The 27711-nt window shown below is 41.0% G+C and overlaps 2 pseudogenes; one reads left to right on the forward strand and one right to left on the reverse strand.

Moving 5' to 3' along the window:
• Positions 1-7525: 7525 nt before the first annotated feature.
• LOC139466607 (uncharacterized) lies at positions 7526-8693 on the reverse strand (annotated as a pseudogene).
• A 1321-nt stretch (positions 8694-10014) lies between these two features.
• Positions 10015-19051, forward strand: LOC139466634 (glutamate carboxypeptidase 2-like; annotated as a pseudogene).
• Positions 19052-27711: the final 8660 nt, after the last annotated feature.

Genomic DNA, 27711 nt, shown 5'->3' on the forward strand with positions numbered 1-27711 from the left:
CGGCAATTTCGCAGTTATGTAGCTAAAACCAATTTCAAGCAGGTGAAAGTGTTTTCAGAAGATGTTGTGTCCGTGGAAATGGAGAAAGTGTCTGTCCTTTTAGATCAACCTATCGCTGTTGGTTTCAGTATTTTGGATTTAGCCAAATTTCAAATCCTTTCTTTCTATTATGACGTCATGCAACGGCAATATGGACCAGAACGATTGGACTTGCTCATGACAGACACAGACAGTCTCTTTTTGCACATTCATGCCCCTCCACACGAGACTTTGCTTCATCCCTACATATTCATGAAGCAAAATCTGCATTTGTTTGATACTTCCAATTATGATCAGAACGATCCTAAAGTCACAGGAAGGATGAAGGATGAAGCTGCAGAAAAGATCATTTTAGACTTTGTAGGGTTGAAAAGCAAAATGTATTCCTTTTTGATACAGTCAGATGAGAACACTGTATCAAACCAAAAGACAGCTAAAGGAATAAAGAAATCTGTCATTGCCAAGCAATTGACCCATAAGAAATACAAAGACAGTCTCCTGGAGAGGAAACCTTTTTATTGTTCCTATTCACTCATTCGCTCTCACAATAACACTTTATACACTGAGTCATTGAGCAAAATAGCATTATCACCCTTAGATGATAAACGTTTTGTACTAGAGGATGGTATATATAGTTACCCTATGGGTATTCACCAGTCTAAGAGTATGTGGTAATGCCGATCAAGTTCCACATTTCAGAGATGGGTGATTGATACAGGTACCCTCCTCCTTTTTTTTTCTTTTTTTTTTTTTTTGCTGAATGTTATCCATGTTAATTTAACAATAATAATTCTAATATCAATAGTAATAATTGCTGTTATCATCACACTTAAAGTGTTTCACTCATTTAATTATCTTTATGATTACAGCAACATGAGTACCACCGGATTCATTTACCAGTTAAGACGAAACAGCAGCAATGACATAGTGTATTATGAAGGCAGAAGCTTCAGAAGAAGCCATGAGGATGCCATGCAGGTTTACAGCGTGCAAGAAGAATGTTCCAACAAGTCGAGAATCGTCAAACACCCAACTATTCAGTAACTGTGCATGAAATTCACTTCAACAGGAGACAAATAACCAATCGCTTACAGCTGCGTCGAAACAAACGACTTTTCGTAGGCGTCTTGGAGACTCACTATCTCAATGAACTCCAGAGACTTGTTCGGAAGTTATGTTGTGATAATTGTTATGGATGTGAAGTTAATCATCCATCACAAGTACATCACCAGTGTCTCATGATGAACAGTGACGAGAGTATTACTCAATACTTTGATCGTGCAGTGAATGAGCTGCCCCTTCATACCATCTTGGAAAAAGCCAAGCAACAGAGGGTAAGCCTTGGGCTAGAGTTTCAGGACCAGCACACTGTGCGTTACAATGACTCTGATTATATGCATAGACATTTCTTCTGCAATGACAGAAAAGAAATACTTGAGATGCAGCTCAGAGTCCTCATGAACATGGAAGATAGTAATAACTAAAGTCGCATGTGTTAGCATTATTTTATTGCTTTACAATCAGAAAGTTACATAGAATACATGTCATGAATTCAATGTCCATGTACAGTTAGAAAGACTCTAATTTTCTTAATTTTGCAGTAGTGTTAGCACCGGGTACACCGTGTTGTGCTTGTCGTGTTAGATTTAAAGATGATTTTGCCTTCTTTTTTTGTTGTTCTTTTTCTTTGCATCTGGCTTATACAAAAGCCGCTTTGGTACATGGAGCATTTTTAAAAGTTTGAGAAAGTCACGGTAGCCTGAAGGAACAGCCCCACGATACATCACAGTAAAACGAATGAGGCCAATAACGTTAGTTCCGATCCACACATTCTCATTATCTAACACAATTTCTAACTGATCATTCAGTCTGAAGTGAGCGTTTCTGATCTGATCCCTGATAAAGTACCATAGTTTGGTGAGTTTGCCAATCGTTTTAGTTAATGACACATCCTTAAGAAGTAGATCCAGAATCAAGTTCGTATTCACTTTAATCTGTGCTTCATCATGGGTGATTTCTTCAGTCTCAGAGGACTCGTCTCCCGATCTGGAGTCACTGTCATTAACTGTTGTTCCTGTGTCGCTGTCTGCTCCTTTTCCTGGTTGTCTATCAGACGTTGGTATGTGTTCCTGTTCAGGAGAACCATAGGTCTGCTCATGATGTCTTATCAACACCTCCTTTTTAATCCGATTGGGAAACAGCCAATGTTCTAATGTGAAACCTATGACGGTGCAAGCGAGTTTTATCTATCAGTGTGAGCGGAATATTCCCTTTCGAAATGTTTAACATCATGCTATTAATAGAATGCATTTGTTCACATGACACATATTGAAGTAAAGCTTTTCTCTGCTTCACATTAGCCTGCAGTAGTGTCTGAAGAAAAGACAGATGTTTTTCCAGTAAATCACCCATATTGATGTGAAGAGATCACAATGTGAAATGATCCAACTAGGTTATTGTGACTTTTATATATGTATGCTTAGACCCTAATATTCCCCATACACCATAGCCGATGTCTCTCATTCAGTATTGGAAGCTATCATGTTTATGTAACTACACTGAGGTGATAACCTGAAATGTTCAGTTAGTGGTTCATCTTCTGGCATCCATTTATGTACACGCAATCGACACATGAAACAGTAGACTTTATCTGATTGACCCGTGTAAATGAATCCTGCTTGTGCCATAGTCTTCAGAGACTGTTTCATTTGCACGGGCCAACAGGCGAAGGACTTTAATCTCTCACAAAAGCTATGCCCATACACTTCAGCATTGGTTGAAATCACTGAACAATCGTTAGCAATATCTTCAAATCGTACGCAAACATCCATGATGACCTCAGTAAGCAACTGATCTGTTCATTGGTAAGACAGGCAACTGGTGGGTATAACTTTCAGTAGTAGCTTTTATTTGGGTTGGTACACAATACATACTTCATCTGGAGAGACACCACTGTGCAGACGCCCATACTGAGGATCGGAATAGGGTGATACGTCAATTATCAAATATTGAAATTTCTTTCCCTCCACTGCGTCACGAAATGATTCAGTAAAATATTTGGCTTGTCCTGGAAATATTTGAGATGCCAAGATTTTATATTCATGTGCAGAACGTGGGTTAGATAGCAAACTGAAGTAGTGTGTATTCAAGGAAATAGTTCGGTTACAATCCCCCTTAGGATAAGCAGACTGTTGAATATTTATAACACTGATTTCCAGATGATGAGACAATGTAGTGTAGAGATTTAACATCAGTGGACTTTTACTTATATCCATCATCATGTCATCCATGACCAACACCATGTTCTTTTCAGATTGCTCAGACCACATTTTCAAATCATTCTCAGTTGTAAGGGAATCCATAAAAAAAATGTTAGAAATGTTTTGCTGCATGTCACTGTAGATGTCTTGCCATACAGCATAGCAGTACACACTAAGGTTGGGAGGTTTGTCAAACATCAGATTAGCCTGCTCTAACAACCTTTTCACCCAAACTGTTTTCCCTGAGGAAGATCCACCAATCACAGATATGGTGGTAGGTGTTTGTATTGGTAAGAGACACTTACGTTCCATGATCTCACTCTGAGCACAATAATTCAACTGTGACAATACAGCTGAGTTACTTATATTTAAAGAACAAACTCGAATGACTACACTAATTTTTTATTTCATTTTTTTTTTTTTTTTTTTTTTTGGGGGGGGGGGGGGGGTTACACATGTACAGTAGTATGTTACATGACACAGGTATGACAAGATAACAAACAATATCTAAAATAATTACAGATAAACTTTGACACATGCTCATCATTGTTAAAACGGACTTGCACATCAAATATCTGCACAAGGGTTTGAAGGGTAAGTTCTGTTTTGCATTTATACAACAAATGATATAAACAATAATGTCCACAAAGGTTGGATGATCAGGACTGTAACTGTCTTCTGTTGTGCTGGTATTGATTGACATAGGTTTTTAAGTACAAGTCAAAAACGGAATTCACTGGCTCACCCAGACTGTCAAACAGTTCCCCTGTATTTCCTTTGAAGTACATAGCCACCCAGTGACGACCCGGTCTTCCAGATGGTTCAGTATTGACAATGAGATCCACTCCACGTGCAAGCATGACTCTAGTTAGCACAGGTAAAGTATCTTTGTCAAACACACCTAAGACATGGTACTTTAAGATGGAGTCACTTTGAATAGCACATGCAAGGTCAGAGGCTTTCATGTTTTTTACTTCTCTAACACGTTCCTGGTCTTGTCAATTTCGATGAGGGAATTTCTTTCACTCAGAACAACACAACTGAGTGTTTCGGTGAGGGCGGATTTGAACTCGATTTCTAGTCGGGTGCTACCAGATTTCAACAGATTCAGATAGTCGGATTCACTGCATACTTTATCAATGTCGAAGACGAACAGGGCACTCCCGAGCAAAAAGTCGCTCCGAGTGATTCCGTTTCCTGTATTTTCTTTCCACAGACACATCCCATCGAACATCTGCACATAGGACTCAACGCCATCTGCCTGCATGGGACGTCCAGGGACACTGGCACCATTGATGTACAGGCTGATGTTTTTCACCATACTAGATTGGAAGTTGTAGGGGTTACCAGTGTAAGATCCATTCAAGCTGTTGCTGAGTACAAAGCCTACAATGTAACGATTAGCCATAGGATTCGACAGATTGTCAATGGTATGTGTCAGTTGAGTGGTGGGGATGCTTGTCACCTTGACTTCGCTTTTAGTGTAAGGATACAGAGCATTGCTGTCTTGAAACAAGGTGTTGTGTGCCAAAATAAGAGCTGGATTGACTTTCAGTTTACACACCTTCAGGTAGGTATCCAGAATTTCCACCTTGTAATCTTGACCTGTTTTGCCACTCATCAAACAGAACTGGGACGAGGAGCGATACAGCTTCACTGTCAAATCCACTCTATTGACTAAATGTCTGTTCATGTGAAAGATATCTTCATACAATGGCCCCGGCATGGTCAAGACTTTACTAGTATTAATGAAGCCGCCACAAGATTGCACTCCTGTATTGAGACCAGTGTAGGGATCAGTCGATTCCACATCATTGTTGGATTCAGACACATCTTTGTAGAAGAGTTGAGATGACAGCTGTGAAGTTTTAGCTTCTGTTCCATAGTTGAGTAGAGTTTTCATCATGCTCTTGTAAGCATAATGGTTGTTTGTGGAAGATACCAACTGATTCTGCAGATACACTGACACCTGGGAAAAGAAGGCCTGCAGAAACAAGTTGACAGGGACAATATGTTCCTTGTCATCAAGATCAGTGCAATATGTATGTTTCACCTTGAGCTTCACATGTAGGCGGGTACGGTTCCGGTCAATGTAATCACTTCCAGCATTCGTTACTTGAAATTCCAATGGTGAAGAAACATTGATTTGACTGAGTGGTCACACTTCATCAAAATAATGTTGATGGATGCTGGTCTGGTATGGTGGTAAAATAAACAGATTGAGAGAGGGCGGTATCAGTTCCTCAAAGTCTTTATCATTCAATAGTGACATGATTAACTGAAAACGTCGTTTTCTCGAACAGGGGTACACTGGAGAACCTTAGCGGTCTTTGATGGAATGTTATCTGTCTGACGGATCTTCTTTGGAGTGGTGATTTGGTCACCTGCAGCTCGTTTTAAAGATTTCTGTCGCTTTTCTTTGGCATTGGCTCTCTCAACAATATTCTGCGTCTCTGATGTTACTTCCAGTTTGATCTTGGGTTCTTCAGTCTTCACTTGAAGTCGTGTCGGGATCACTTTCACCTGTGGTTTACCATTCACTAAGGCAGATGTTCCTTTCATGTGTTTCTTGAAATAGTGGGTCCATTTGACATAATCGGGGACATACAAAGGTGTGGACTTCATGGTTAATCAACGAAGGGATACCCGTCTCAAGTGCAGTGTCACATATGTCACTTCCTTTAGAAATGAGTGCGACATGCCGTTACTGGCCTTTATACGCACCTCTATGTGTGGAGATTCTTTGACTTTAATCGTAATATTGTATTCATAGGCAAAGCTATAGTAAGGACCTTGTCTGAGATCAAGCCGTCTCAATAAAGGCAACTGCTGTTCACCTGCCAAAGAACTATCACACAGATTGCATAACACGTCCACACATGGATCATTCATGTTGGTGATGTCAAGTTTACCAAAATTAATCTCCGTTAAAGACACAACACAGAATCCATCAAAATTCAACCTTTGATTTAGTTTGACACGAAAATGATAAGGCGTATTCTCGTTAAAATCAGATTGTTTGGAGTCTGAGCTTTTCAGAAATATGTACCTTTCCATCAGATATCTTTCAGTTCACTTTCCTCCACATAAGAATCGAAGGAACTCGGCCAACCCATGCCAACCACCTCACTAACAGGTAGGTCTTCCCTTTCACACGTTTTCTCTTTAAAATCTTTTCTACCTGCCACAAGACATTTTCCTTTTTCTCCACCTTTTGTAACTCGTTGACATAAAACGTACCTTCTATCAGTTTATCATGAAAGTCTTTGATCTTATACTGTGCTATCTCTTGTCTCTTGTATCGTCTAGTCACCTTAAACAGCTCTTGAGTCCACTTCAGATCAAGTTCCTTACTGAAAGGTCTCCAGAGGTATGGAATGCGAACAAGATCCCCTACTTTAAATACAAATGCCTTTGACCTGTTGTGTTTGGAGCTTGGGCAGTGCATCTAAATAATACTTGGTGTTATTATGGGTCAAGTAACGTGTAATAAGTGATTTAAGTGTTCTGTTGAATCGTTCCACATAATTACTTTTGATATTTTCATTATGTGCAACAGTCAGAGTGATATTGTGTTTTTCTAAAAAATCTTTAAATACTCCTTTAAACTCTGATCACCATCCACACGCACTTTCATTGGATTTCGTTCCTGAATTATTTCTTTGAAAGCTGTCAGTACTGTCTCTGGTCTCTTATTTGTTAAAGGCAGGGCGAAAGCAAACCTACTTGGTATGTCAATAGCCACCAGTAAATAACGCACGCCATTATTCACCTTGCTGTAACGAGTCATGTCGGTCAAATCTACATCAAACATTTCATTTATAGAATTCACTCGAACTCTCAGCCTTTTGAATCTCTGTTTGGGTGGCTTGTGTAAACTGTAGGCGTCCTGTTTGTTCAGAAAACGTTTCACAGTGCTCAGTCTGAGATCTGGTTGACGAGCTAATTTCAGAACGCTATGAAGTTTCTCAGGACCATAAAATAGTAACTTTCTAACATCTTCTCCTGTTTTCTTTGTCAGCACCTTTCTCTGTTGTGGCTTCATGTTGAAATGAGAGAAGCACTGTAAACAGACACCTATTAAAGAACAACCATTTGATAACTATCAAAAGAAGACAGACAAAGATGTAAGCATAATTTATGTTTTATTCATAGTGTGAATATTGCTAAAGTACACACACACATTTCATTTTGGTACTGATAAAATAATATGACATGGAAACAGTCTACAAGCGTTTTTGCAACTTCAACATTTTTACAACGCATTGCTTCAAACCAGTCACCCATTCAGGTGATTTGAATGTATTGTCATGATAGTCCGTACACTGGTAAGGTACTAAATGGAAAGCAGGCATTGAGCACAGATGAGGATCATCAGTCACAAGTTTCATCCATTTTCCTATTACCGGTTCATTGTCCGTATTCTCAAGTGCCACGTTGAAGTATTTATTCACCTGCTCCAGCTCCGACATGCAACAAGAATGTTCTCCCAAAAAGATTGGATCACCTTCTTCATTAAACAAACAAGGAATACACATTTCACACACGAGCTGGCTGATCATTATACTCACTTCTAAAGAGTAACTCAACGTGAGAAGATCCTCTGCTTGTTTCAGTTTTGTAGCCATATCTACTTCATCAGCGTTGAGTGGTAAGGTTTTCATCTTCTTGATAATGACTCTCTTTGTTGTCTTGTATTAATCTTTAAATTTTCTCTTTGCATCTTTTGGGCATTCTTCCCTATCTTGAAACCACTCAGGCGATCGTGTTATGACTGGCTCATTTAGAGTGTGTGGCATCCGCATGACCTGCTTCCACGAGTAGAATGTAGTTTTCTTCCCTCTGTTCAAAATAGCAAGTTACATCACTGTAACACATTTAAAGCCATCAGTTTTCACTTGGCACTGTGTTCATTATTTCATTTCTAACCATCATTAAGATCTGACCAAGTCTATTACTGCCTTTCCATTTAGATGGATTAAGAATATTAGGGTCATGCAGTGATAGACCCATACCCCACACACGATCATATGAACTCGCTTCTACCAAGATCTTGGGAAAAGTGTCTACCAGTTGTTTCTTCAGAAAAACAGACTGTGTGAATTTAGCTGAAGATGCTGCATACACCACAATGGAACTCATAACATCCCATTGGCGTTGATTAAAACATCTCACACTTCTACCTAAACGTCTTTGTTCAGCAGCAGAAAAACACTTTAAAATCTTATGCGCAGTTTCCCAATCTCTGAACATACAAGCTTTTTTATACATGTAATACTGCTCAGCACAATTAAATGCTATTCCTTCGATAACAATCTCAGTAGAAAAATGTTGACTTAACACTGAAGTTCTGGTGTAAAAAAATACATACTTGTCAGTTGTTCGGGTTCCCATGATCAGATTCAAGATGTATACTGGCGTGAAGATTTCGTCTTGTTGACAAGATCGCTGTTTAAGCTCGAATGAAAGCTTCAACAGTTAAACACTGCTTAACTTCCATAAAGTTGAATTTCATTGGTGTACTTTGACTTCCTTTAGCGTGTCATTGGTTACTGAGTATTCACCATACATTCTATGAGTGGATGAAACGTTGATCCTGGAATGTTATTGTTAACTTCTATTGTGTGGTAGGTATTGACTGGCCTCTGTCGTATGCTTCACAAGAATGCTTTTGTTTGTTTATTTACTCTACGATCCATAGGAATGCTGCTCCACAGGAATGCTTTTGATGGAAATTCAACACTCCACAGGAATGCTTTTGTTGGAAATTCGACGCTCCACGCGAATGCTTTTGTGGGAAATTCTATGCTCCACAGGACTGTTTTTGTTGGAAATTCCTTGCTCCACAGGAATGCTTTGTTGGAAATTCCACGCTCCACAGGACTGCTTTTGTCCGGAAGGTAACAGGAATGCTTTTGTTGGAAATTCTTTGCTCCACAGGAATGCTTTTGTTGGAAATTCCATGCTCCACAGGAATTTGTTGGAAATTCTATGCTCTACAGGAATGCTTTTGTTGGTGCTCCACGCTCCACAGGAATGCTTTTGTCCGAAAGGTATTACTTTCTCTCTACCTAATATGTAGTCCAGTGTTTGGAGAGCATCTGGTTACTGGACCATATGTATCCGCACGTCCTGATTCAAAGCTGCTGTATTTTCCGTCTAATAGAGGCCCTACTTATGCTTGCTCAACCTGAGGTGTTGTTTGACATCAAACTGTCTGTACGTTAATGTACACAGAGATGTGTTAGCATAACGCTGATGCAAACAAACCAGTTTCACCGACGTCGGTGTTGAACAATGCTTCATATCATATCGAGAGTCTCCGCCAAATACCACAGTAGGTCTTTTTCTTCTCGTTGTCACATATATTCAGGACTGTTTTCCATTTCATCGTTCATCACCTTGACCATCAGAAGTATATGCAAATATATGCAGTTATCGTATTCGACTAAACTTGCAAATAGCTTTGAGAAAACCTGGTATCATCTTTATTTGACAGTGTGTCATAAACCACTATATGACCGTGTTTCATAAACACATGCTCATGATATCATCGGGGTGGTACAATCGATATTATTTATGAATGTGGAAAGTGTTTATCGCTTTTATTTGTGTTATGGGGGCAGTGCATCTCATATACTTTTTGCACCACTCTCTGATGATTGTTTAACCATGAATCATGTGATATTTTCGGTAACCTTTCCATTAATCAGCCATGCAGACTGTGGGAAAACGTTGGGTTCTTTTGGCCGCGGTGGCAGGGGTCGTGGCTTTTGTCACTGGCCTACTCATTGGGCTATATGCTCCGGCGAGAACTACGACTGAACATGGACCGGAGCCGGATAGGATGCTACTCAAACTATGCGTGCTGCTGACGCTGGTGTCAGTGAGAGACTCATCAGAGACATCGACCCTGCAAACATCGACATACATCTCCGGTGATGAGTTACATTCAGATGTGTGTTTGTTATTTAACGCCGCACTCATCAGTATAACAGCAGTATGACGGCGGTCTGTAGATAATCGAATCTAGACCAGACAATCCAGTGATTGACATCATGAGCATCGATCCACGCAATTGAGATACGATGACATGCATCAACCAAGTCAGCGAGCCTGATCAGACGGGGTGGTCACACGAGATACTGAGTTCAGCGCAACCTTGTGGCCTTATGTGACATGACAATGAACGGTTGTCAATGCCATTGTACAACAACAACATGTGACTATCGAGTGCCTAAATTTCATATTTGTATCTATGATATTAAATTAAATATGTCGACTTTATTAGGTACAATAAATTTACTAAAAATCGCAATTTTCTTGAAGAGTGTATCTGAACGACTAAGTAAATGTTATGGTATCTTAATAGGCTGGCACTATAAAATCGGCATCAGTCCGGACTAGTACAAGCAGCCACATGCGCACACGTGCCTGCATGTCGCTCTATAAGTGCAATAATCTTGGATGCGACGTTAAACCCCATCTCACATCACTTCACTCGTTTTCACGTACTATCGGAGGGAAAATGTGTGAATTAGAAGACTGCACAGTGGTATTGTCTGGCCACATCTGGCTGGCATGCCGGGTAATTTCCGTACGGCAGAGTACGTCAGGGATCAGTGGCTCGAACAAGGATATGACGTTCATATGGTGCCGTATAACGTACTTCTGTCATACCCGGATGACGATCACAACAACACGGTAAGTCTACGTTACATATGTTATGGAACATCTTCGATATATGTATATAAAATCCACATCCAGCGATACATCTTGATAAAACTATAGATAGTACAATATTCCCTTTGACTCAGAGTTCGAATAGATAAAGGGACCTTCTTCTATCCGTTTTAAAGAGGACTAACCTCGGCTTTTTTAATTCACGTACGTTAAATAACATCATAATAGTGTCTTGCACTACTTGTTCAAGGCGACTATGCTTGTCGTAGAAGACGACTAACGGGATTGGCTGATCAGGCTCGCTGACTTGGTTAATACATGTCATCGTATCCCAATTTCAGTGGATCGATTCTCATATGTTAATCACTGGACTGTCTGATTCGATTATTTACAGATCGCAGTCAAACAGCTCATATATTGCTGACTGCGCCGTTAAACAACAAACAAACACTACTTGTCATTTTTTATGATGTATGCCAATTTAGCATTTGATGATTACTGTCGTCACAGAGAGGCAGTGAATAAGTTTTCACCAAGGTATTAAATACTATGTCTAGACCAAGGTGAGGGAGGTGACTGCAGTGAATCGCTCCTACATATTGGGATCAGACCATGTGAATGGTTGGTTGGTTGTTTGTTGTTTAACGCCGCTGTCAGAAATATTCCAGCTATATGACGGCAGTCTGTAAATAATCGAGTCTGGATAAGACAATCCAGTGATTAGTATCATGCGCATCGATCCATGCAATTGGGATACGATGACATGCATCAACCAAGTCAGCGAGCCTGTCCACCCGATCCCGTAAGTAGCCTCTTACGACAAGTATGGTCGCCTTTTACGGCAATCATGGGTTGCTGAAGACCTATTCTACCCCGGATGTTCACGGGTGCCATGTGAAGGGATGCCTGAAAATCATGCATGTTGTAAGGACAATATGTCTACTTCTGACTGCTTCCAGGCAAGCCTTATTGCATCAGACAGCAGTGTGTTGTTCCAGTCAACGCCGAGAGAGATCGCCTTCTACGACGAGGAGACACACCCGAAGCAGTTCAACCATACAACGCCTTCTCTCCTAAGGGACAACCGGAGGTGACACATACATGTCGTGCAGCCGTATGGCGAAATATTGTTAAATGCGGGAATAACGTTCCCACAAAGTTATATCACTTTCAGAGGTAATCTCAAGGTTACATACAACCAATTGTTTTCTATAGAATTCTATAGTAACGTTGTATTTTTGTTAAATCACCCAGGAATGTCATACACACGTATGCACAGCCTGGCCATCCAACAGTAATAAAATCATAAAGTTTGGCTAGCTTAGCCAGCTCCTTTTCCAAGTACAAGAAGCGGAACACACCAACCCAAGTTCCGAACCAAATGCCATCTACTTGAACATGTCTTCAGTCACATTCAGCAAAAGTCATCATTTTAGAAATACCTGACTAACTATTGAAAAACATGGTCCAGTACATTACTGGATGGATGTACATTTAAAAAACAGCTTTATCTTATACAATATCATCAAATTACATCTGCCAGGTTTTCACACTGTGCGCTGGCTGGACAACTGATTCTGATTTGGTGTTGCACACTCAGTGTGGTCATGGGTAACAAAAGAATTCAGAAAGGTCAATTTGCTCGCTTACCAACTCAGCGATGTGTGATGCAGAGTTATGTCACGAAATAAACTGTCTTCCATGTCAATTTGAATATATTCGATTAACCTCAGCTGTTGGATGGAAGCAAGGATGACACATTTCTGAGCAACTCCTTTCTCACAATTAAGTCGACTTTTCTGTGCCTGTTCTAACACGGTTATCAAGCAAGTGCTGTACAGAGTATGGATCATAAGCGTATAAACAAGTATGAGGTAGAGTTCATACAGTAGAGTAGATTGGGTTCGGTTACGATGGAGAAGAGAAGCCTGTTATGTGCACATAATGTAAACAATCCCAACAAGTGAAGCCAGTAGTGTTGACAGGAGGATTACGACAAATGGCTGGTAAGCAGGAGGTATGTAATAGCCTTGGTCACGGTTGGTAGATTGGTGGGGCGGTCGGGTAGCCTAGTGGTTAAAGCGTTCGCTCGTCTCGCCGAAGAACTGGGTTCGATTCCCGACATGGGTACAATGTGTGAAGCCCATTTGTGGTGTCCCCCGCCGTGATATTGCTGGAATATTGCTAAAAGCGGCGTAAAACCATACTCACTCACTCACTGGTAGATTGGTGGTTGGAGTATTGTGATGTGGATTGCTTCTTGTAGTTTTCTGATTTTGAATTTTTGAGGGTTGGTTGTAACGGGGGTGTCACATATATGGTCTGATGAAGCTGACTTAGAGTCAACCATGGAAACTGAGCACTCACGTTCTTTAATTCGGGGTTTTAGGTTCCTTGATGTTTCGCCAATATAAGCATGTCCAGGATTATACGAAATGTTGCACAATGGTCCCGATGCATAGGGTTCTTCCTGTTGGTTAGATGGCTGTTTTCCAGTGGTTTTGATGGTGTTTTGAATACATAAGGTATTATTTCTCTTGAAATCTTGAAAAGTACATCAGTGTTGGTTTGTTTCTACAATAGTCTCCACATTTTATGGCTCATTTAGAGAAGGGCTGCTGATTTAGTGTGTGGGAGGGGGTGGGGGATTTCTCGGTTTTCCTCGTGATGCATTATCTGATGCACCAGCTGTTCTGGGGGAGCGGTTGTACTGTGTGAAATGATTCAGTTCACAATATCTGTTCTACCAAGCAACACTTTACCACTGACCCAAATTACCCCAAGTTTCACGGAGTACATTGCTGTAAAGAAGTTCTTCCATATATCTTCTCCTTACCTTATACTCCGACCTCTAAGTGCACAACCTACCCAACGAAGATTTATAATATTAATAATGTGATACTGGTCCTTCAGGCAGAACTTGTATATGCCAACTACGCCCGAGATGTCGACTTTGAGAACCTCACACGACAAGGTGTGAATGTTTCGGGGAAGATCGTCATTGCCCGGTACGGAAAGATATTTCGAGGAAATAAGGTACGATGAGTATCTTTGGTGCTAGTGAGCTGGGAGTAACCCGCTTTTAATCAGTTACACGAATTCGTGACAGATTAACGTCAGACACGACTCGGGTTCCATTCCTAACATGGTTACAATGTGTGGAACCTGTTTCTCACGGTCATATTTCTTAAATAGTTATGAAAGCGACGTAAAATCATACTCTCTCACCAATGTGGGAGGAAAGCCCGAAGTGACATAGGTCCAGAACAGCTTTGATGCTAACAAACCAAGAATGATATTCGAGGCGAATCGAGGATTCGAACCCACAGTCAGCGGTCTGACTCGCCTTACTAACATAACTTTGTACTGTGAATTGCGGTGCCTTGCTGTGGGACCAGATACCTGTATAGGCTGTTACGAGAAACAGCACAGACCACTACAGAAAAAACCCAGGCAAACTCTCGGGTGAAAGGAAGACCTTTATCACAGACCATGATTACCAGAGCGAGTGAATGAAATAACTCATTTGCACTGTTTCTTTGGAGCAAAGACATGTTTAATATGCATTACATGTTTTGTCAGGTCAACTTCGCTCATCAATATGGCGCCGTTGGAATCATCCTCTTCATGGATCCGGGTGATTTTGCCAAGGGAGACAACTTCTATCCTGAGAGCATGTGGCTTCCCCCTACCGGGGTTCAAAGGGGGAACATTGTCCTGATTTAAGGCGACCAGGCTACACCGGGATATCCAGCCACATGTACGTCTTCTTAAAGTGTAATTGAAGCTTCACGTGAACCAGTCTTGCACCAGTAGGATACGTGTGTGTTTGTTTGTTGTTTAACGCAGCACTGAGCAATATTCCAGTTATGTTCCAGCGGTCTGTAAATAATCGGGTCTGGACCAGACAATCCAGTGTTATCAGGAGCATCGATCTATGCAAACTGGGTTTCGCTGACATGCATCTACCAAGTCAGCGAGCCTGACTAACCGATCCCGTTAGACTCTAAACGTCCAGTTTCCACCCTTGCCAAACTGGGCTGGAATTTCTGGGCTCGGTCGTAGCGCCCACCAGTGGCTATTTCGAGCTATGTCCCTGCTATGCCCTTCCTATTGACCAATCAGATTCCACCTCTCATGTCACTTGCATTTGCTTCAAACAAAATGGCGGCTCCCAGTCTCGACGATCAAGAAAAATATTGTAACATAACGGATTTTACCTCGCGAATGTATCAAATCACGTGAGCACTTTATTAAAAACATGAAAATACAGTATTTGAAAAATATCTGTCGGAGTGTCAATTTTCTTAAAGGCCTATCTCTCGAAATATACATGTATGTGATTGATGGGCAGCCTTGTTTCATTACACACTATTAACCATGAATCAGTATCAACGTTTTGATCCTTAGCATATTGAGTAGTATTTGACGTATTTATAGTCTTTAATATGTCAGGGACTTGAGTGAGTGAGTGAGTTGGGTTTAACGCCGGTTTTAACAGTATTCCAGTTATATCACGGCATGTCAGCTTAATGTGGGAGGAAAGCCCTAGCTGATGCAGGTCTCAGACGTTTACCACTTCGGTGAAACCCACGAGCACGGGTATGGTGCTGACAAACCTAGAAACATAATCGGTGCGAACCGGGATTCCAACCCACAATCATAGGTTTCTGGCGTGTCTAGGGGACGCAACTCTGCATAGCGAATCGCGGCGTCTTAGTCGACTGGGCCACCCGTCAGGGATTTGAGAAGAAGTTGTTGAGGAGAGGGATTGGTGAACGCAAAAATAGTCTCTTATGAAGTTAGCAAGCAATCAGAAGCTTAAATTGAATGTCATGGTTTTCGTTAATCTGATAACACATCATTTTCAAAGGTTTGTTCTTGGAAAACCAAACGTTTGCACCTGGTTCTTTGCAAAGAAATCAAATTGCATGAGTCTCGGTTAAGGATTTTACGACCTCTCCCGCAGGGTACACGGCACGGATGAATGACGAGGAGCTGAAGATGAACCTCCCCCAAATCCCCTGCCACCCCATCGGCTACAGCGACGCCTACATGCTGCTCAGGTACCAGCAGCTCTTGTCTCTTCAAGTAGAAGCAATTCTTGTTGTATACGACAAACATTCAAGGGACGTAAAACAATTCGAACAGCTGATGTAAGTGGCAACTGATACATGATTTGTTATGTCTTTTGTCTGAAAGGGAGATGGAGGGAGATACAGCTCCAGCTGACTGGCAGGGAGGACTCAACATCACCTACAGACTTGGCGGGACTATGAAGGATGACAAGTAAGTGTATCACTCAACATCACCTACAGACTTGGCGGGACTATGAAGGATGACAAGTAAGTGTATTACTCAACATCACCTACAGACTTGGCGGGACTATGAAGGATGGCAAGTAAGTGTATCACTCAACATCACCTACAGACTTGGCGGGAGTATGAAGGATGACAAGTAAGTGTATTACTCAACATCACCTACAGACTTGGCGGGACTATGAAGGATGACAAGTAAGTGTATCACTCAACATCACCTACAGACTTGGCGGGACTATGAAGGATGGCTAGTGAGTGTATCACTCAACATCTCCTACAGACTTGGCGGGACTATGAAGGATGACAAGTAAGTGTATCACTCAACATCTCCTACAGACTTGGCGAGAGTATGAAGGATGGTAAGTAAGTGTATTACTCAACATCTCCTACAGACTTGGCAGGAGTATGAAGGATGGCAAGTAAGTGTATCACTCAACATCACCTACAGACTTGGCGGGACTATGAAGGATGGCAAGTAAGTGTATTACTCAACATCTCCTACAGACTTGGCAGGAGTATGAAGGATGACAAGTAAGTGTATCACTCAACATCACCTACAGACTTGGCGGGAGTATGAAGGATGGCAAGTAAGTGTATCACTCAACATCTCCTACAGACTTGGCGGGACTATGAAGGATGGCAAGTAAGTGTATTACTCAACATCTCCTACAGACTTGGCAGGAGTATGAAGGATGACAAGTAAGTGTATCACTCAACATCACCTACAGACTTGGCGGGACTATGAAGGATGGCAAGTAAGTGTAGCACACAACATCTCCTACAGACTTGGCGGGACTATGAAGGATGGCAAGTAAGTGTATCACTCAACATACACCTACAGACTTGGCGGGACTATGAAGGATGGCAAGTGAGTGTATCACTCAACATCACCTACAGACTTTGCGGGACTATGAAGGATGACAAGTAAGTGCATCGCTCAACATCACCTACAGACTTGGCGGGACTATGAAGGATGACAAGTAAGTGTATCACTCAACATCACCTACAGACTTGGCGGGACTATGAAGGATGGCAAGTTACATTGGTAACTGGGGGACATAAAAATTCGGTCGTGTTTCAGCCCTATAGCTGTCCGTGGTGTCAACGACAAGCTGATGACGCTGGAGAAGGCGTTTCAAGTCCACACAGGGCTCCCCAGCAGGAAGGAGTACAAGTGAGTGAAGAACACGTACATTGAATATGTCACTGTATCAGTGCGTGAGTGATGCGATGTGATTTTCTTTAGGCAATTAAGTACAAGTGAGAGAAGAACACGTATATGTCACTGTATCAGTGCGTGAGTGATGCGATGTGATTTTTATTAGGCAATTAAGTACAAGTGAGAGAAGAACATGTATATGTCACTGTATCAGTGCGTGAGTGATGCGATGTGATTTTTATTAGGCAATTAAGTACAAGTGAGAGAAGAACACGTATATGTCACTGTATCAGTGCGTGAGTGATGCGATGTGACTTTTATTAGGCAATTAAGTACAACTGAGAGAAGAACACGTTAATGTCATTGTTAGCGTGTCGTGCCAAACCGGATGCTCGATCGGATCGTCAGCGGACATCCAGCTTCATTGCCAAACCGATAGGAAATATATTCAAGTAACTGAAATATAAACAATCAAATTTATATTTGGAAAGCACTCTACCGGTAAGGTCTCCCTCGAAGTAATGATATATATCCCAGAGACAACAATAACTAATGAACAATGATACAACGTATATCACTTGGTAATTACATTTTCAATTCATAGTTTTCTCACACAAATTAATTACCTTAATGATCATACAACTAAAATGCCGAGGATGAAACAAAACACAAAATTAGATTGTTGTGTACGACTTGTGTTCTGTGTTATGGCATTGCAATGGGATTGTGGTGAATTGACACCATTGTCATATCCATGATAAGTGTTCTTGCCTGTGTTCCTATATTTCATTATCACTGTTCTGCTTGTGACGTACTGTTAAAACTTTTTGTTATTGATTCTGTTCTAATTTGGTTGTTCAGACTGTGATGTCATGTCCATCTGTTCTTGTCCGTGTTCCTTTAGATCATTGTCATTATGTTCTGATTGTTACGTCATTGCGCAATATCTGTTTTAGTTCATATAAACCATTTTCATGTTCTGATTTTGAAGTCATGTCCATACCATATTTTTTTCCGTGTTCCCATAAGTCATTGTCGTTATACCCGTGAAGAGACGGGGTAGAATAGGTCTTCAGCTACCAATGCTTGCCGTAAAAGGCGACTATGCTTGTCGTAAGGGGCGACTAACGGGATCGGGTGGTCAGACTCGTTGACTTAGTTGATGCATGTCATTGCCTTCCGATTGCGTGGATCGATGCTCATGATATCAATCAATGGATTGTCTGGTCCAGTCTCGATTATTTACAGACCGCCGTCATATAGCTAGACTATTGCTGAGTGCGGCGTTAAACAACACACAAACCTTCATTCATTGTCATTATGTTCTGATTGTAAAGTCATCTGTATTTGTCCGTGTTCCTATAGACCATTGTCATTTTTTATGTTCTGATTGTAATGTCATGTCTACGTCTGACCCTGCTTGTGTTCCAGGCACGTGTTGCTCTCCCCCAGCAGCGCCAACTACTACAAAACGACGACGTTCCCAGGGTTGGCTGACCTCCTCTACCAGATCGGGGACAACGCTACACGCTGGCGGGAGGTCAAAATCCACCTTTACCATACAGTCTGCAGCTCACATCTTGATGAGTTAATAATTAATTTAATCCAATTTACGATTTACGTATATTTTCAGATTACAAGCTTTTAATGCTAGTAAGTACTCATAACTTGTGATATCGTCAAAGTCGATATCAATATGTCGAGAATATTTGACTAATTCCCAAATCAGATCAACTGCAATGAAGATATTGAATCAGACAATGATTAAATGAGCTGTTCTCTGTGTTTTTAATATTGAATTTTGTCGTGCTGGACTGGTGGACAAAATGCAGATACAAAGGAAAACTCAATTTCTCCTGCCATGATTTATCCTTGGATTAGTATACATTTAAGGTAAATTAACATGACACATTATCAATATATTCATGGCTTAACAGGGAGTAATGTTCCATGGGTTCGGGCCCATTTCAAGTCTAGTTCTAGAGTGAGTGAGTGAGTGAGTTAGGTTTGACGCCACTTTTAGCAACATTCCAGCAATATCACGGCGGTATAGTCATTGACAGTAATTATTACAGACATGTCCGAACCACATGGTCTCAGGATATATGACAACAGAGTTAATCATTAACTACGAGATGGATATGAAATATAAGGTCGGAGGTTAACGAATGTTCTGCCTCATGACGCAAGACGGCAACAGATGTGCAGGTACAGTTGGTACAGCAGCTACAGTAACTATGCTCTAAGATCCTGAAGCTTCAGCAGAGCGCAATATCTGCTACTGTGTTGCACTATGTAAATAAAGCAACAAAACCTTTCCCAAAATCAAAAGACACACCTGTTAACAGATGCACCCATTGTACGAGACCGTCTATATATATATACTCACATGAGATTTGTTTTGAGATGAGATGTGTTTTAACACACGCCTTTGTTGGTGAGAATATAGCAATGTCTTCTTCATCAAGTCAAAGCCAAATGCCACACGAAGCATATAGACACAAGATTCTTCTACAAATTACATTCAGCAAATCTCTTTTCCGCTTGCAATTTGTCAACAAATCCTCTGCGTGCCCTTGTAACTAGACTATCAATGCTGCCATGATCTGATCATTCTAGAATTGCATTACATTGACACAATTGCAATGGATTGAGGGGTGTTGCTAAGAAGCGCAAATGACAAAGGTGAAGTGAAATGGGATTAACGTCGCGTCCAAGATTATTGCACTTATATAGCGACGTGCAGGCACGTGTGTGTGACTGTATATGGCTGCTTGAACTGGTCCGGACTGATGCCGCTTTATAGTGCTAGGACACTGAGATACCACGCCGCAGTTTACATGAATACCCCACTCAGACACAGTATACTGGCTCCGAGCCGACCACTCCTTGTTTTAGCCCATTAATGCCAAGCGCCAGACTGGGTAACAGCAGGTACCATCTTTTAACGTCTTTTGGTATGACCCCGGAACCTCCCGCTCTCCGGGCGGACGCTCTACCACTAGACCACGGAGGCAGTCCGCAAGTGACAAACGTCCGGTTAAGAATATATTCAGACTTTGAAAAGAAAGATCATTAGTTCCACTACAATATGATATGTCATCATCCTATCTGGTCTCCATTTGGTATATTGCTTGGGTGAGATCACTCGATCTCTCCTAGGAGATATCGCTACAATAATATCGTCACAATCAAATTGCATTACTAATCACTGCTGCTGAAGCTGGGGTGTGCAGCAAAGGCAAATCGGTTGCAAGCGACGAACAGCGATTCTCCTCAAAACGGGGCGCTCACATTCAGTCGCATGCAATCGTATCAATCGCTGACTGAGGTCGCTTCGTTCTCAAGCCAAAATGGCGGCTGAGTTCTACAGCGGAACAAGACATTTTTGACTGGATCAACCGGGAAATGGGCAAAGGAAGCTAATATCCCATCATCCTCAGTCTGTTCCACATCGTCAAAAAATTCATCAGCTCGTCATCGAGCATGTTCCATTATGTTCTTCATAAGAGCAAGGCAACCAAGAGTTAGTTGCGCCACCATTTTGGAAGAGTGCGCAAGCGCTTTGAGGCGTTGCAGACCCCGGGATAACCGATTAATTTGCTTACTCTAAGCGATTCGTGACTTGCAACGCGCCCCTGTTTAGCAGAACGTTTCACACTTCAGACACTGCTTACTGGTATCTGGACGTGAGCCAGTAACCTTGTACAATACATTTCAATAAATATTTCAAAAGAACAGTCTAATATACTGAAAATCAGTGTCTAACTGTGACGTAGCTAAGGCATTTTATAAGTTTTGGCAACTTTGGAGATATAAATTTCGAAACAATTTTGCGAGGGCACGAGGCCTAGCCAAGCGGGATCAGTAACCATATCTGTGCTTGTTGACCTCTGCGGCTTGAAACCGTCTCCACAAATTAAAATAGTTGGATTTGGCCGAAATATGTTTGAATTGTTACCTTGTTTCGTTTTGTCGCTGTGTGTACATCTGACTACACTTCTTAACGTTATGACAGGACAGAACGACTGTCAACAACGTCTGATCGTGGCCGTGACGTCTCATAGACTAGGGTTAAAGTAGCTTCCCTTTAACAAAGGACAGTTACTCTAGCGGACAGACCGATGGATGGCCGCGAAAGGCAATTAAAAAGAAGGATTGTTGTTTTGCGTATATTTTGCTTCGCCACTGTATAAGAAACAGATTTCATTTGGAACTATATTGGCTACTGTCACTGTCCTACTGACACTTCACTTACCCTGTGACGTAATAAATATTAATGCGCGCATTCCAGGAAAACTCGCAATGTTTCGGTAATGTTTGTGAGAGAGGGAAAGCGATTTTCAAGCACAGAATTAAAGAATGACATTATATGATAAAGAGGTTATCACGCTTGTGTGTTTGGGGATGGTAAATATCCTGTATTAGTAACAAACACTATGTATTTAGCTCGCCAAGGCTCGCTAAATACAATGTTTATTCCTAATGCAGGATATTTACCATCCCCAAGCACACTCGCGTGATAACTTCTATCTATTTTTAATATACTGATCACAATTTTTAGCCCATACAATGGTCTTAATCACCGCAGTAAACAACAAAAGCTTCAGTTCGGGTTTTACCTGAGTGGTGCGGATTAGTAAACCGTAAGGGACCAAAAAATCCGGATCAGTTTACCGGGACAATACAACTTGAACATATCCCCCACCAACAAGCGAAGCTACGATCATCTCATAATAGTATCATGATTGTAGGATACAAGTTATTTTGAAGAGTACATTATGTAAAATATGGTAATATGAATTGCTTGTTGCATTAATTGTGTCGCCAATGAAATCAAATCTGTCTTTACGAATCTCATATAAATATAAAATATAGCAAGGGCTTCACTCGTTCACTCGAAAAGCATCATTTCATCTCAGTCTTAGTTAACAGTATGTTCTCGCCGATTTTGTACGTCTAACCAAATAAACGCAAAACAAACTGAAATCAATTCTCAGTATTATTATATTTTTTGAGTTAAAGGGATTAACGGTGATGTGATTGGTTTATTTGCTGCTCACATTGTTAGCGTTCAATTTTTCTACAAACTTCTCAATGTAACGTAACGAAGTATAAAGTTCACCTTTTGACGTTTACACGTTTTTTTGACGGGACTTCTTTTTATAGGGAATCCGGGCGCTCCGGCCTTTACGTGATTTTAACTTGCTCTGCTCAAAGTGTTCACACTCCAGTAAACCAACAAAATATGATATTTCTTAAAAAACACTGCAGGTAATAAGGTAAATAGTCCTGGTAAATATTGGAAAATTCCATCACATCATACTTTTGTAATTCTCATGTCTAGTCAAAATGAAACTATTAAGAAACATCTATTGTTTGTATATCATGCAAGGGAATACAGAGACGCACAGTCTTTAAAATGTTGAGTTCTCATAAAATGGCTCTGTAAATATGCCATAATATTTCAAATGCGAACTTTCCCCAAATCACCAGATGCAGATATTATATCATTACTACCAGGTATGTGTCATTGTATGACATGTCTTGATTTTCGTTGGTCTTAAATCAGGCGAAATATAGAAAGATGGGATGAGATATTTTCAACATCCAATTCAAAGGTACCGGATTATTGTACCAGCAACTGGATCCAGTTGTTTGACCAAGTTGTGGAATACCTCCAGGTGAAGACATACCGTACATGTGTTTGAGCTGCAGCATACCAGAATGTAGAGACTATTAAAGGTTGCTAAAAGGCGTAATTACTGTATTAACAAAAGCACCAACCATTTAACTGTGGTTGGTGGGTTGGTTCTGGATCCAGGTTTCGGTTAGAGTACTGAGTACTGTAGCAAGAAATCCGAATCTTTATACATAGATCTAAATATGTAACAGACGAGGCGGTCTCATTGGTCCCCCATTGTTTCTAGTTCAAGTGGACGTATCAGATCATTGATATACCTGAAGATTACGTTCAAGTTCTTGGCCAACTTACCTTGTTCTGATTTTGTCATATGCATGCGTCGCGGAAACGTTCCCTTGGACGTTAGCACGACCATCAGAGTCGATATGAACCCTTGACTCGCCTGTGGACAGTATACTGTTCCAGTCTGTCCCCTGAGCCTCAGATGCTGTCTACACCAAACCTACACCTAGCGGTGACGTAGAAGCACTATTGGGCGTCGGGGCCGGATAGTGTGCTCCCTCAACTGGCTGCGTACGGTTCTGCCAATAATATGGGGCTCGGATTTTATAATAAAGTGTCCCCAAAATATTTTGACAATAATCATTTTGCTTCAGACCGTTGAAAATAAAAACAATTGACAGCCATAAAAATTACATTGTGTCAAGGTGTTTTTCTTTAACAACTATCAGGCTCATGGTTTTATATTAGAAAAAAATTCTGCTTTTGTAACTGTAGCTGACAGAATATCTAATCTCGGTACAAAACCCCACTTAAGTGGCATGGGTCCAAGAACCACCAACCATGTTAAAGGGTTGCGCAACATTGTCAGCCATCCGAACATTTTAAAGTTTATCGACACTTTTTAAGAGAGAACAACGGCCACACAGGCTGGTTGAAGCAACGTGGACACAATCTGCTCGGATAAGGGCCCTTTTCTTGGACCACGCAAATTGTTAAAAAAATTAGTTAAGGATATTTCTTACATGTTGGTTTGAAAGTTATTGGGTAGCTGCCAGCTAGTCTTGTTTCATTCTTACACATTAATGTTTTGGATTTTTGGTGTTATGGAATTCATTCAAATGGCTTAAATTAATGAAAACTGGTGATTTGTAAAAACTTATCATCATTCATTATCCTGATCCAAGGTTTTACCGTATTTGAACTGTGTTTATCAACATATCTCAAGAGTGAATGAGTGAGTTGGGTAACTTAAACAGTATTCCAGTTATATCACGACGTGTCAGCTTAATTTGGAAGGAAAGCCCGAAGTTATGCAGGTCACAGACGTTTACAACTTCGGTGAAACCCACGAGCACGGGTATGGTGCTGACAAACCTAGAAACATAATCCGGGCGAACCGGGATTCCAACCCACAATCATAGGTTTCTGGCGTGCCTAAGGGACGCAGCTCTGCACAGCGAATCGCGGCGCCACCGCCAACGCCAAGCTCCAGGGGTGTTGCTACGTGCAGTGATTCGAGTTAACAATGTTCGCATGTTTTAAAAATACATTGCAGAGACAATGAGAATGTTTGATCGGCTCATTGTTTATTAAACATAAATTAGGCCACAGTGCGTCGACAGCTACACAAAAGACATGCTGTAGAACTTCATGACAAATAATGTCTGTACGACACTTTTAATTGCTCTGAAATCGCGGCGCCTTAGACGACTGGACCACCAATGTCCCCACATCTCTTAAGAAAATCAGCTTTGACAATAGACTTGATCATGTTCAAATATTACGAATCCCCATTTATTTTATTTGTTTATTAAGCATTTCCTTTACACTTAGTACTAGTCTTGATACATGAAATTATTTAAATAGATATATAATGCGTGTTCATTTGTAAATCTCAACACCTGCTAACTCCCATTACGATTTCTAAATGTTTTGCGATTGTTTTAAATTATGCAGCAAACGCCTCAACCAGTGGACGTCCGTACATATCAGCGACGAAACGAATTCCATTGCCACAAGAAACCTCTGCTAAAAGCAGAGTCCATGGTATGATTCCGACTGTATCACGAGCATGTGTTTTTGAATCACTCTCAAATAGTGATGACACCGGGTGTTCGCTATGAGGGGCAATGTTCCCGTGGATATTTTCGATGTATGAATGATACAAGCGTCAACAGTAAAAAACGTCACGTTATTTTTTTTTAAAGAAGGTAGGAATTGTCAGCTGTCATTCTTCGGTCTGACAGAACCTTAATTGCTGTGACAAGATCACCTTGTTCGGGCTGGATGCATTTCAGAGACATGTATCAGCGTCACTCTTTACTCCTTGTCCCACTTAGAGAAGATCCGGGGTAGAAGAGGTCTTCAGCAACCCATGCTTGCCGTAAAAGGCGACTATGCTTGTGTTAGAGGCGACTAACGGGATCGGATGGTCAGGCTCGCTGACTTGGTTGTTGCATGTCATGGTCTCCCAATTGCGTGGATCAATGTTCATAATGTCAATCACTGGATTGTCTCGGTCAGACCGTCGTCATATAGCTCAAATATTGCTGAGTGAGGCGTTATACAACAAACAAAGGAAGGTATATCTTACGATACTTTGCAAAGTAACCTCATTTCAGATACTATCCTAATACCATAGCGACAGAACGGAGGCCTCTGATTGGTTGAAATGTAGATATTGTCTTATTTCGTTCTCTATCTGTATATGTGTTATGGAACCCCGACCACAATTCCATGATAGACTCGGAGAACATTTGTTACTATGGCAACGGAACGGAGGTTTCTAAATGGTAAAACTTGAGATTTTTATTCGAGTTCCTTCGAAAGTTGATTCACAATATATATCGGGTGGATTACATGGTGAGGTTTGGAAACGCAATGGTTCCAATACAGTGAACACTTGTTTCGTATAAGCATTCTACACTTTTCATGAACAAGTTTATGTTTTATTTGATGGGCATTTAGAAGTATGAAGAACAGGACTACATGACACGCTCTTATGGATAGAAACTTCTATGTATTCATGTTTATGTTTACAAGATGTTGACATTGTGGGATGTTGAGCTCCTGGCATGTTTTACAAGACATAAAGGTGTTGAGTCAAAGACTTTCTTCCTTTTAGCAACAAAACCATTTCCATATTCATAAGAAATATCTGCCCAAAACAGCGTCGATGATACGATTCCGACAATATCATGAGCGTGTGTTTAGGAACAAATAGTGATGATTCACTAAACAGGTGTTCGCGAAAAGGTGAGTATATGCTGCCCAAGAGGTGGCATCATCACAAACACATGCAAAGGTAAGTCAATTGTCACCTGGATAAAAACTCGGGAACATATGGTACAAACCAAAATAAATACATTCATTGAAAATCATTTAGTTACTGATGAGTCAAAGTTGAAAGTGTCCTCCACATGTCTACCATAAAACGTCTTGAAAGCTTTACTAGGCCCTCGATGCCAATCAGGCCTTCAATGCTGATCAAACAACTTCTGAGCAGGATTCGTATGACGTTCTTTCAAATCTAGGTAAAAAGTTCAAGCCCGTTGGTACCTCAAACCTGTGAAAGGTGTCGCCAAGGGTTGGAGCTGCAGGAATATTGCTCGACATGGAGGGAAAGCTGAAGTCATAACTCTTCTCATACAGCCTTGTGGAGACTGTTTTGTCATTTTTTATTTATTTTTTGCATAGATCTAAATATGAAACAGATTTGGCTGTCTCACTGGTCTGTGTCCCTTTATCAGTGCGTGAGTGACGTGATGTGACTATTATTAGGCAAGTCGGTTATACATATTCATGTATATAATTCCTCACTCGTAAAGGTGTACTGCCTGCATCACTTCCAGCTTTGTTCTGACATAAAACTGACACACAGCGGCGTGTATTGAAACCCAAACCTTCCAATCCAGGAAACGGGAATCATATGACGAGATGTATGGATTATCCTTTTGCAACATATCTGTATACATTGGTAGTTAACTATTCTGAAGGCGAAACTTTAACTGTGTTATGATTTCCTCTGCATCAGGTCACTTCGAAATACCTGTATGGTGAGTGAGTGAGTGAGTGAGTGAGTGAGTGAGTGAGTGAGTGAGTTGCGGCGCCTCAGGCGAGTGGACCAACCTCGCCCTAGACTGGTGGTAGTAGTAGCAACAGCAGTAGCAGCAGCTTTTACAGTACTAATAGTAGCAGCATTGGTAACAGCAGTTGTAGCAATTATAGTAGCAGTAGTAGCAGCAGTACTAGCAGTAGTAGAAATAGCAATGGTAGTAGCAGCAGTAGTAACAGTAGTAGTAGCACTAGAAGTGGTAGTAATAGCAGTCGTAACAGTAGTAGTAGTAGTAGTAGAAGAAGAAGCAGTGGCAGTAGCAGTAGTAGCAACAATAGTAGTAGTAGTAGTAGCAGTAGTAGTAGTAGTAGCAGTAGTAGTAGCAGTAGTAGCACTAGCAGTGGTAGTAGTAGTAGTAGTTGTAGTAGTAGTAGTAGTAGCACTAGTAGTGGTAGTCATAGCAGTAGTAGTAGTAGTGGCAGCAGAAGTAGCAGCAATAGTAGTAGTTACAGCAGTAGTAGCAGCAATAGTAGTAGTAACAGCAGTAGTAG

The sequence above is a fragment of the Haliotis cracherodii genome, unplaced genomic scaffold (genome assembly GCF_022045235.1).
Source record: "Haliotis cracherodii isolate W230 unplaced genomic scaffold, xgHalCrac1.p SCAF_19, whole genome shotgun sequence".
NCBI classification, from domain to species: Eukaryota; Metazoa; Mollusca; class Gastropoda; order Lepetellida; family Haliotidae; genus Haliotis; species Haliotis cracherodii.